The 11,493-nt window shown below is 39.9% G+C and overlaps 1 protein-coding gene across 4 annotated transcripts in view; it reads right to left on the reverse strand.

Moving 5' to 3' along the window:
- zbtb46 (zinc finger and BTB domain containing 46) overlaps nt 1–11,085 on the reverse strand; it is a 99,689-nt gene extending 88,604 nt beyond the window's left edge. For 3 of the 4 annotated variants that reach the window (XR_005992539.1, XM_041798772.1, XM_041798771.1), the window contains exon 1: nt 10,874–11,085. The gene's annotated coding sequence lies outside the window, so the exon portion shown is untranslated. The remainder of the gene's footprint in view (nt 1–10,873) is intronic. The other variant, XM_041798773.1, reaches the window with a different exon arrangement.
- Nucleotides 11,086–11,493: the final 408 nt, after the last annotated feature.

Here is an 11,493-nt window from a genome sequence, read left to right on the forward strand (position 1 = left end):
GGAGTGAGCGTGTTTGTGTAACAGTTCTTTACCACCAGTTTACCCGTCCAGCTCTGCAAGGTAATTATACAGCATTAAGAATGCCAGACCTGCACTTCTACAACACAGTGCAGGGAAAAAGTCAACTGCCATTCAAAGACAAGAAAAACAATTTGCTAAAGATTTAGAAAGAAGTGAGTTAGTGTAGAATAAGTCAGAGCGTTCAGGAATACAAAATATTTAGCTGGCTTCAGGGGAAACGGTGCAAATATGCAGAAACCTGCTGTCTAAACTTTTTTCTTCAGGGGGGCCGCATACAGAAAAATAAAAGGATGAGTGGGTAACTTGGAAATACCTCACCTTTAGTAAAACCAGTCCTGTTTTGGCTAACATAATCTTACTGACTGATTATGTTTGAATAAAGAACAGCCTAAATCCAGTGTTGCCAACTCCTCAGTAAGGAAAGTAATTATTGGCTGTCCTAAAAGTCGCCATAAGTCATTAGATGATGTCATCCCCAAATTTGCATAATTGTCTGTATATATTAAATTGTAATTGACGCTGTAGGCGAGAGGAATAACGTCATGAGAAAGACAAAAAGTAAGTAAAGACCCTTAAGATGTGTAGAACTACAAATGAGCTTGCCTCTGTCGATTCTTGATTTTATAACGTCACAATTTCAACCCCCCTCCTTTATCTGGGCTTAGGTCTGGCAAAAATGACTCGAGAGATACTCTGGCAGAGTTACTTTAAATTTATTTTTAGTGCATTATTCTATTTATTATTCTATTTCCTTAGAAGTTTGGTTTTCTTATGTTTGGTTTAGTTTTAAACCTTATTGTCCACTTAAAAGCCTACAAAAATCCCAGTGAAACATTAACATTTTTAACCATAACATTTATGGTATGTTTTTTTTTTGTATACAGTCTTCATTAACAATTTTAAATCTACCAAAAAGAGACAATAGAAAAAAGGTGCCTTCACAGCGCAGTTAATTTGCAGTCTGGACATTGAAGCGTGAGTATCTCCTGCTCCGACTGCAGCGTGAGGACTGGACTGCCTGTGAGTGCTTTGGGACGGGCCCATGGCAGCACCCACTGCTCACTGAAAGGAGCAACAACCATATGTGCTTTCACATCAGAGTTGGCAAAAGTCTCCAGTAACACCAGAAAAAGTTGCTAGATTTGTCGCTAGTTGCCTTTTTTTGAAAAAGAGTCGCTAAAGGGGTCTGAAACCTCGCTAAATATAGCGACAAAGTCGTTAAGGTGACAGCACTGCCTAAATCACAGCCTGACATTATAAAGGATTCTGGGCTGGCCGATCAGATTCAAGGGAGGCTCTGTTTCACCATAGAGCTCAACAATGACCTCTGACTTTTTCTGCTTGTACCAGAAGTAAATTTTGCTATTCTTTTCCCCAATAGACTTTTATTAAAATCCTTATTACAATGCTTTTAATGCATGAAACAAGCAGAACAGCCACCTGAACACTCGTGACTGTAGAACATTTGATTTGGTGCAAACACAGTGATCGAAAACTGAGAAAAAGGCAAAGGTACAAGCATGTGTACGTATTTCTTTACAAGGAGGAAAGAACTACATATCCCATAATCCATCGTGATTTCATTTGTTGTAAATGAGACCTTTTTAAGCTTTTAAACCATATAATTATCTTTTTTCTACACCTGTCTTCACTGTAGGGATTATATTTTAATTCATAGTGTTGTAATACATCACAGTTGGATCATTTAATGTTTCCATGGTAACTGGAGACTCCACCAATCAGAGACGCTGTGACACTCAAGGATTGTGGCCATTGTAGTAATTCTGGCCGAGATCATGAATAACCTTTGTTTTTCTTATTTGAAAAACATGAGGTTGACATCTTTGAAACTTTGTCTTCTACAGGAGCACGCACTATTGTATCACACCCATGTAGCTTGTTTAAAGTCTAAGTTGGATATTTCCAATAAAATGGCTAAAATCACATCCACTAAGGAGAAAATGAATGGGATTTTTACTTCTGAAACCACACTGTTGAGCCCTATGGCTACCACTGAATCCACGCCTGGGCAGGACGAGAACGACTCCATCCAGGGGAGACATGACTAACTTAAACTACAAGTTGATTGGTGAAATGTGCTTTGTAAATTAGACCTTGCGTGCTAACCTCAGATATGTCCAAGAAATATGTGTGTACACTGACTCTGTGAACAAACACTGATGTCACAGGGTTATTCAGAGGTCAACAGGTAATCCTGTGTGACTAGTAATGAAGACTATAAAAAAAGCAAATCTTGACTGCCAATACAAAATGCCTTGTATCAATTAACATTAAACTATACTTTGGGTTTAATCACAAGGAGATTTGTCTCTCAAGCTCATAACTCATACAGTTTAATCTCAAAATTTCTGCTTTTTTTCTTGAAATTGTAATTCAACTTTATTCTTGAATTTTCTTAACCTGGCATGTCAGATGGATCTGGGAAACCTTGCATAGACGGCGATTAGGAAAGGACAGAGGCTTTGAAAAAAACTTGGAGGGTGATTGGATGAACGTTCTGTCTGTTACATCTTTACAGGCCAATCAGAGCAACAAAACATGTGACGTAGCCGCTAACGAGCTGCGCCTGCACCCCTACCATTTTTGAAAATAACTCAATGCTGTTCTTTGTTCTTCTTTTAACAAAGAAATGTCGTCAAGTTCTGATAAAACGCACGCATTAGCAGCATCCAACCTAATGTCTTGCACCATAATTGCACCGGCCGCTTGTTGCTGCTTGCTTACGCCACGACTGCCACGCCCGAAAGCACTGCCCCTTGACACTGATTGGTCCTGTCACCTTCTAACCGGGCCAAACGGTTCAGACGGGAGCTTTGCAAGATGGATTTGCCAGTGAGAAACACGGAAAACTTTCGAATCCATCTGCTTTGCAAGGTTAGAATTCTCTACTTTATTCTCAACATTTTGACTTTTTTTCCTCAACATTTCAACTTTATTCTTGAAATTTTTACTTTATTCTCAACATTTCGACTTGCACAGGATTATTTTTTCTTCCCATTTGACCCTAATCCTCCTCTGTATCAGGAGAGACTTGGTGTTCTTTGTTTTAAAAATACAAGTTGTGTATATAACTGTACCAATAAAATCAGTTCATAGATACTGGCATAATGAATATTGGCAAAAATCCAATATCATACATCTCTAGGATTTTTCTTTACAATTAGCATAGAGATATAAGACTTCAACTTACAATATCCTATGTCTTTAGTGAGTTTTATTATAAAAATGTAAGAGTTGGCTGAAAATGTGAAGATGAATAACAAGGACACTTTACAAACACACACGAATCGGAAGCTTTATTATCAAGAAAACAGACTGCCTATCCCTTTCTTTGTTTTTATATTATCACTGGCCACTAATTGAAATGAAGAAATGTGCATGTTTTCTACCTGACGTGCGAAACATCGGCCATCATCACTTCACTTGTTGCGATATTTGTTTTGACAGCATCTGAACTGCATGTGAAAACGTTCAGTATATGAAGCCAACTATTACAAGTGCCTGATGGAGGAACAGAATTTTTTTTTTTTTTTTTTTTTTTTTTAAGGAAAGGGACGGAGGATTTTTGAGACCCTCCTGACTTTGGACATTGATGAAATTGATCATTGCTGTCAAAGAATTTCATACAAATATCTCATGATGCTGATAAGCGTGTGATCATGAGGCTCTGCTTGGAAGACGATCCGCTCTGCATTCCTAAATAAAAGGAAAAAAACACACCCCGATGAGAGCACACAAAATGAAATCCCTCATCTGTTTGCTTGGGAATGTGTGATCCAATGAGGTGTTTTGCAATATCAACAACTCCAAAGAAAAAGTCTGACATCTTGCTATTTTAAGCACACAAGCTCCCATTTTTTAAGTCTTATTTTTAGCATCAATACAAAGACAATTTCTTGCATCTGGACTCTCAATTCTTACTCTTACATTATAGGAATATAGAGGGAAAACTGCAAATTACCTTCTGATATTAAATTCAGGGACGAAAGAATAAAAGAGAGGAACAAGAGAGCTTATTGCTTCATTGAGATCTCACAAATGCACACATACATTCACAAAGCTCTGAAATATTAACACCTATATGAAGAGACAAGTGGGATTGTGGGTGTTTGTGTGCAAGGGGGGAGTTGGGATGGCCTAAACTCACCTGTTCTGCTGGGGGGGAGGATGAGAGTGTCAGATAGGTGGATAGGAAAGACAGCTGTTATACACACACCCTAACAAACACACACATCCCCCACAGCATCCGTGCAACCCCGCGGGGATTAAGAACACCTGTATTCAGCACTGCACAATGAGCTATAGACACAGTTAGGCTTAAAGGCCTTGGGAGTTATTAGGGGATGGGGGATGATGGGGGAAGGGAGCTGGTTTAGAAGCAGCGGGGGTTAATGTGTGTGTGTGACAAGAAGTGTTGTCATAAAATCAGACGTGAGAATGATAATATTCACAAAGTGAAGACAAAGTTGTCAGAAAACTCAGGAGAGAAAGGTGTCATGTAAGATGTGTACATGTGAGTGTAAATGGTTCATTTTGAAGCGTGTTAGCCAAACAGGTGTTCCCATTAACAAGTGAGCTCTGAGGGGGGATCGGGATGAGGAAACTGGCAGGGAGAGAGAGGGAGAGACACAAGGATGAATGTAGTACACGGCCACAATAACCTCTTTTATCCTTTTCAGGAAAGTATACGTGATTAGGTAAGCATAGAGTACAGCATGCTTAACAATTTCAACCAGGCCTTTTTGATTATTTTTATAGAAGAACTAGATTCTCAAAGACTAAGGTGCCAAGGAGCATGACATTTACATTTCCTTTAAGGCAATGAGCTTATCATGTTAAAAATGTGCCTTTTAATCCTACAAGAGAAGAAGATTTTTGTCTAATTAACAGTGTTGTGTAAAACTCCTTTTCTTTCAGTTTGACTCTTCTTTACAATATGTATACCTGTCTTTGGCTAAATCATATGGGGAAAAATCTATGCTAAAAACAATAAAAATGTAAAGCATAGTGTGTTTCTAAGTATTTGATTTTCTTTGCAATTTATGCATTGTTTAGTCCCTGTAAAGTGAAATCTAAACTGTGTTTTAATACACTAGATTTGTTGGAATAAGGTTACTGTTAACATGTAAATACACAGATCTATGTGTAACTGATTTTTAAAATTTAGACCATTAGAAAGTTGTTAACTTCTTTCGTAGTCAATGACATCATCAGTCTTATTGGGGAATAACCCCGACCCCCCCGAACATACAGTGATATAAAATCACCGAGCAGTTCTTCTCAGATCAGTCTGTTGTTAGCTGTCGACACTACCTTCATGTGTGTTTTTGTTTATTGTGAGGTAAATTTTCCAAAACTATCAGCCACGGTGACCAAAGGGTTGATAAAAGCATCATAACACAGAGATTTGTACCAGAAAACAGTAAATGTAATCCCCAACTTCTGTTTTTTGGCTCTGGCAAAGAGCCAAACCGCTGCCCTCTGATCATCAGCATTTGAGTGGGTGTAGCTTCAGCTCGTTCAACAAACACGCCCACATCGTCCTAGAGCAGATTTTAGTGCCTCATTTTTCATGATTTTGAAGCTTAATTGTGTAAACTTAGAGATGTTTTTCATGACTGAAATTTGGCCTGGTAGTTTATAACAGTGGCTTGTCATACAACAAACCTAAACGAAAGATTTTTTAAATCACTTTACAGGGACTTTAATTATTGGTTGAAGAGCTGGATTGAGTTTTTGAATGAGCCTAGAGACAGCCAACAAGCTGTCTTTTAAACAGGTCTGTCATTCTAATCTAAACCCATGAGTAAAAGAAAAATAATCACAAAGGCTACATTTATACTTCAGGCTCTAATGTTGAATTCTTATATGTTGCTCAGTTGTTATTTTTTTGTTTTTTTATTTTTTGGCTGTTCACAATGCGTCAAATTCCAAAAGATCGTATCATTAGTACCACGTATGAAAGTGGTCTAAATCTGATCCGAAAATGTCAATGTGACTTGGGGTGTTTACACTGTCAGAAAAAAATCAGGTATGAATCACACATGAAATCATGTGTCAGCAAAAAAAAACAAAAAACAAAAAAAAACAAAAAACAGATTTGAAACAGATTTGGGTCACTATGGAACTGCAGTGTGAATGTAACCAAAAATGCACAACATTTAATTGACACAAAGGCTTTGTTTAAAGTGACCAAAATCTCTCTCTTTTTTTTTTTTTTTTTTTTTTTTTGCTTTAATGTGACTCATATCTGTTTTTTTTTCTTAAAGTGTGAACAGCACAGGTCATGTTGAATCTGACCTTTCCCTATCAGATTCAGGCCACTTTAATATGTGGTTGAAATCAGGTACAGATCTGGGCTTTCGGAATTCAACTGCAGTGTGAACAGCCACACAAAATCCAATCTGAGCAAAAGATCAGAATTGAGCATTAAAGCCTGCAGTGTAAATGTAGCCTAAGATATCTTTAGCTGTCATCTAGTAATTCACATCCCCTATACAGGTACATAGGAGGAAAAAAAACAGAAAAAGGAACCTTGTATGTACATGTAGAGGTAGTTTCAACACACCTCTATGAGAAAGTTTATCCATCAAACTTTCAAACAATCAACTACTAGAAAATCAAACTTTAATCCTTGTTTTTGGCATTGAGTGCATGTGCAAACTTGCCTGTTTTCATTGATTGTGTTTTCTTTATAAAAACACATATATGTTTTTGAGGGGGTGTGTGTAGCTTAAACAGACTAAACTTCTACCACACAGTTCATCCCACAACCTTCATGGGAGCATCGAGCACCACCTACATACCAGCAGGCTTACACACACGCACACGCCCACACACACAGCTAAAACGCAAGTGTCACGAGCTTCGAACCTGATTACAGAACAAACCAAACCTCTGCGTCCAATTTCACCCCCACTCTTTTCACAGCCTGACACACCTTCAGCATGATGTTTTCAAACTCTGCAAACTATGCGCGAGTAATTTCAGTGATGCAGGTTAAAAAAACACACAACTTTGGCTTTAAACTGAAAGGGCAATTAAATTCCCTAATCGTGTTTCATCTTTAAGTCCATTCATGAGAGAGGTAGAACACAAGGGCTTCAAATCCTCACAAGCACACACGCTGCTAATATTTTTTCCATCTTTCGGCCGTTCTCGCCTACACTCCTCCTCCACTCATCCTCGTAGCTGTTGTCTTGGTCTGTATTTTATTTTCCCCGTGGAACACACAGATGGAGATGAACAAACGCACACACAGACAAAACATGCTCATGCACAAACTAATGTCCACTGCTTTCCTACAGTAATGCTTTTACTACAGTACGTAGCACCTACCTCAGGGAAGAAACCATAATGAGGCAACATGCATCCTTTAGATGCAAAGCATTTTTGGAGATAATCCATGCCATGCTTTCAGGTTGTTGCAAACAAGTGTCTTAGTTTTAATGCTATTATCACAGAGGAATCTCAATATTAAAGGCAGAGATATTCTATCTTCTGCTTGGGTGACATAACAGGCCACATGCAAACATGCACACAGTAATTGAATAACTGAATAAAAGACTTTAAAGGGTTTATCATATCAAGAGCCAACCCCTAATTCTATACTAGGACACCAAAGCAGCCGCATAAATCCAAGGAGGCTAAGACAATTTGGAAAAATCAGAAGATTGGCTCTTAATCCCAGCGATCCAGTTAGCCATTGTCAAACACAAGGAAACACTGTGATCTAATTGGATGTAACTCTTAAGCTTGAATCAAAGTGGGTGTGCTTTGAAGCAAAGTCAAAAATGGCTTGCTGGTGCAGTAAAGTTGCTAATATGAAATCTAAAATGCACTAATATGCTAATATGACAGTCCAGGACTGTTGCATAGCTCTGCTACAAAAAGAATAAAGTTTGCTTAGCACTAGGGTGACCATATGTCCCAGTTTACCTGGGACAGTCCCGTTTTCAGTCCCAGCAAAAATCAACCCCTAATCCCGATTTTAGCCAATGGAAATAGGGAAATGCCAAAACGTTGCAACATGCAACATAACTGCAACACTTTATTTGCCTGTAAAAATGTCAGTTGTTATTTGACCGATAGAAAAACATAAGTAATGTACTGACCGTCAAAGCTCACTCTTGATTTGTCAGTACATGCGTCAATCAATCTTCCGACTGGACCTGCAATAACATCAGGTAGACTAGCTGTCATGCTACAGTGGAAGTCAGTTTAGAGCTCCAGGAGAGGAAAAACTGCAGCATATTCCAAAATAAAATGTCATACTAACTAGCCAACACAAACAAGCAGTAAATAGTACTATTACAACCCATTTCAGTGAGGCAAACGCTGGTGACAACTAACTTAAAGGGATTTACTTTTGGAGTTGGGTAATACAAGGTGCCTGGCCATAGTGGCACTACCCTTCAATGGCCGTGCTGACAAAGAAGCTAGTCTACACGACATAACAGACGGGTACAGTTTCTCCACAGCATTTAGAGAGTTTTAGGTAAAAATGGGCCAAGAAACAATGTTGGCTCAAACATAGACTCTATCGAAAAATTTTAAGGGGTTTCATCTTTCACCCAGAGAGCCTGTGTTTGGCACTACTTTGCAATGAAACATTTGGCTATGTGTTCTTCCTCCACACTGCGTATCGTCATCTCAGCTGCGCTGCTTGGGCATGCAGGCTTTGACAGAAATTTTCAATAGAGGGTATGTTTGAGCCAACATTATTTCTTGGCCTATTTCTACTTAAAACTAAATTAAATTATACGGAGAAACTGTACCTGTCTGTTACGCTGTATAGACTCGCTTCCCTGTCAGTACTCCATACGACCCAACTTAAAAAAAACTGAAATATCCAGACTACAACAACAAACCTTTTTGTAAAACAACAATTATAATTATTACTATTACTACTGTTTTATTATTATACCATTATTGTAATGATACTACATATAAAAAGCTGATAGGCCTTAAGAATATGTCCCAAAACTCTCCTACACAAGCCTTTTTTATTGTTTACAAGTGTCAAAAAGTGTGCTGACAAAAACATGACAAACCATGAGCTCATATGTCAGTTTGCGATAAAAATCTAAGTGTCCCTATTTGGAGGATTGAAAATACAGTCACCCTATTCTGATAGAAAATCTAAAATGCACTACCATGTCTGTAAACAGTCTTGAACTGTTGCGTAGCTCTGCCACAACAAGTAAAGTATTGCTTAACACAGCAACTGCTAGCTTAAAGTCATCCAAGCTGATAGCTTTATCGAGTAAAATTGATCATATTACACAATATCTCAAAATAAAAATCTCCCTGAGAGGTTAAAAAAAAGTTTGACTCATTTTTTTAAAAGTCTGAAAAGCTCACTTTGGAGACACAAAGATAAGATGTAGAGACTGATAGAGGTAAAAATCTCTCACTTTTGCACGTCTTTGGTTGTGGACACCTGGCTCCGTGCAAGGGGTGCACGCGACACTGCTGTCTCCACACAGAGGAAATGAAGTGGGTTTGTTCCCCCTCTCACATGGTAAGCATGGTAGAAAATGGAGGAAGACGGAACTGACCGGTTTGAGAGGGCAGACAGCAGACACACATACACACACACATAGCTCTACAGGAGACAGACAGAGAAGCGGCGAGGAAGAGTAGACGCTTCCAGCTTTAGTCGCCAATAAACAGCGAACACTTGACGCCACACTTTTCAACTCTCAGTGATGATCAGCGGCCACAAAATTCACCCGAGAGCACCATCTGTAAACCAACCACCCCCTCCTCCCCACTCCCACTCTCCCCTCACCACCACCACCTCCTGTCTTCTCGTCTGGTAGTGGTGGTACTCTAGGGTTGGGTGTTGACGCAGCAGAAATTTCCAGCTGGAGAAATCCCCCTTTTGGAGGTTAATCGAGGGGAGAAGGAGGAGGAGGGGGGTTTAAGCCCTTGTCTTGCAGCCTCTGAGCGCTTTCATTTTGAATCCCCTCCAGACGGCTGCACGGAGGAGCATCACTCGTGTTTTATGTGGCACGATATCTGTCTGTGCATGATTTCCCCCCACAGCAGCAGATGTGGCGATGAGGTTGTCATGCTGCTGAAAACTTTGCAAAGGATGCGCTCTTATAACTCTATCAGCTGAAACCTGGTAGAAATTAAACGAAATTACCTTGACTTATTTAGATAGACATTTCTCAAACTGTACAGAAAATTTCTGGAGGTAGGCTTTAAATTTGGAATAGCAGTCTGGCGCTTTTCACAGCAAAATAAAAAGTACTTATTCCGCTGAATTTCAAATTCAGTCAATTTAAAGGCACTTTGTCTACATGTTTTAAAACACATGCCTAGACACATTAGAAAGTAACCTTTTTTTATTGTAAGGTGGATGTCTGTGCTTCGTAATGTGTGAAATATACAATAGTGTCAATGACAGCTTCTCCCAATATCAGCACGCGCAACAGACAGCTGGCTGTCACGTATGGAACAGGTAGGCGGACTTTGAGACTGTCGCCTGCTCACTCGCTTGGCCATTTAGCTGTCAAAATACACTCACGCCGTGGCTAACATGATGCCAACAGACCGGAATTTGAAAAACAGGACAGACAGACAGGCCTTCATACAGTAGCTTTGCCCATATGGTCAAAAATAATAGTGGCACGAGTTGCTTTTTTGTCATGTCTTCAACCTGTTCGACCACCAACTAACAGCTCCGCGAGACACTAAACTAATTGTAGTCATGATATAAACGCATGGAAACCTCTGCGATACACGCCGCTCCTGAATGAAACCTGTTCGCGTGAAAGCGGGGCTCAACGCTGATAACACCAGGAAGTCAGACATAGCCTACCTGTTACCCCATGGGGTCTGGGTTGGACGCGGTGTCGGTCCTTCGGAGTCCAATCTGCTTGTGACAGCCTGAGAGAAGAAAGGAGGGGGGTGTCCAAAGCGCCAGGTACTGTCCTTCCTCTCCTGTCTATGCTTTCTTGAAGTGTTTTCCCCCTGTTTGCTCCCACTCCCCGCTCCTCTTCTTCCTCCACCAGCCCCTTCTTTTTCTTTCTATCTTTCCCTCCCCTGCTTTTCCGTGTCTTGGTATCAGGAGCCTCCCCCTCCTCCTCCTTCTCCTTCTCCTCCACTGTGCATGTCTATGTCTCTCTCTCTCTTCGTCTCTCTCTATCTCACTCTCCCCCTACACACACTCTCTCTCTCCGTGTCCCCGTATCTCCTCTCGCTCTCGCTCTCTCTCTCTCTCTCTCTCTCTCTCTTTCTCTCTCTCTCTCCGGGCAGAGTCAGGAAATGAGACAACGTGAACGCACACACCGCGGGTATCCATCTCATATAGGACGAGTCCAGCTCTTATTAGAAACAATCAAATTATTAACAATGAAAATAAGACTAATTATCATCATAATTATATGATATGGACATATAAAATCTAATTTCTGTCCGGGGTGGGGGGGGGGCTGTCAT

The sequence above is a fragment of the Cheilinus undulatus genome, linkage group 11, assembly GCF_018320785.1.
Source record: "Cheilinus undulatus linkage group 11, ASM1832078v1, whole genome shotgun sequence".
Taxonomy (NCBI): domain Eukaryota; kingdom Metazoa; phylum Chordata; class Actinopteri; order Labriformes; family Labridae; genus Cheilinus; species Cheilinus undulatus.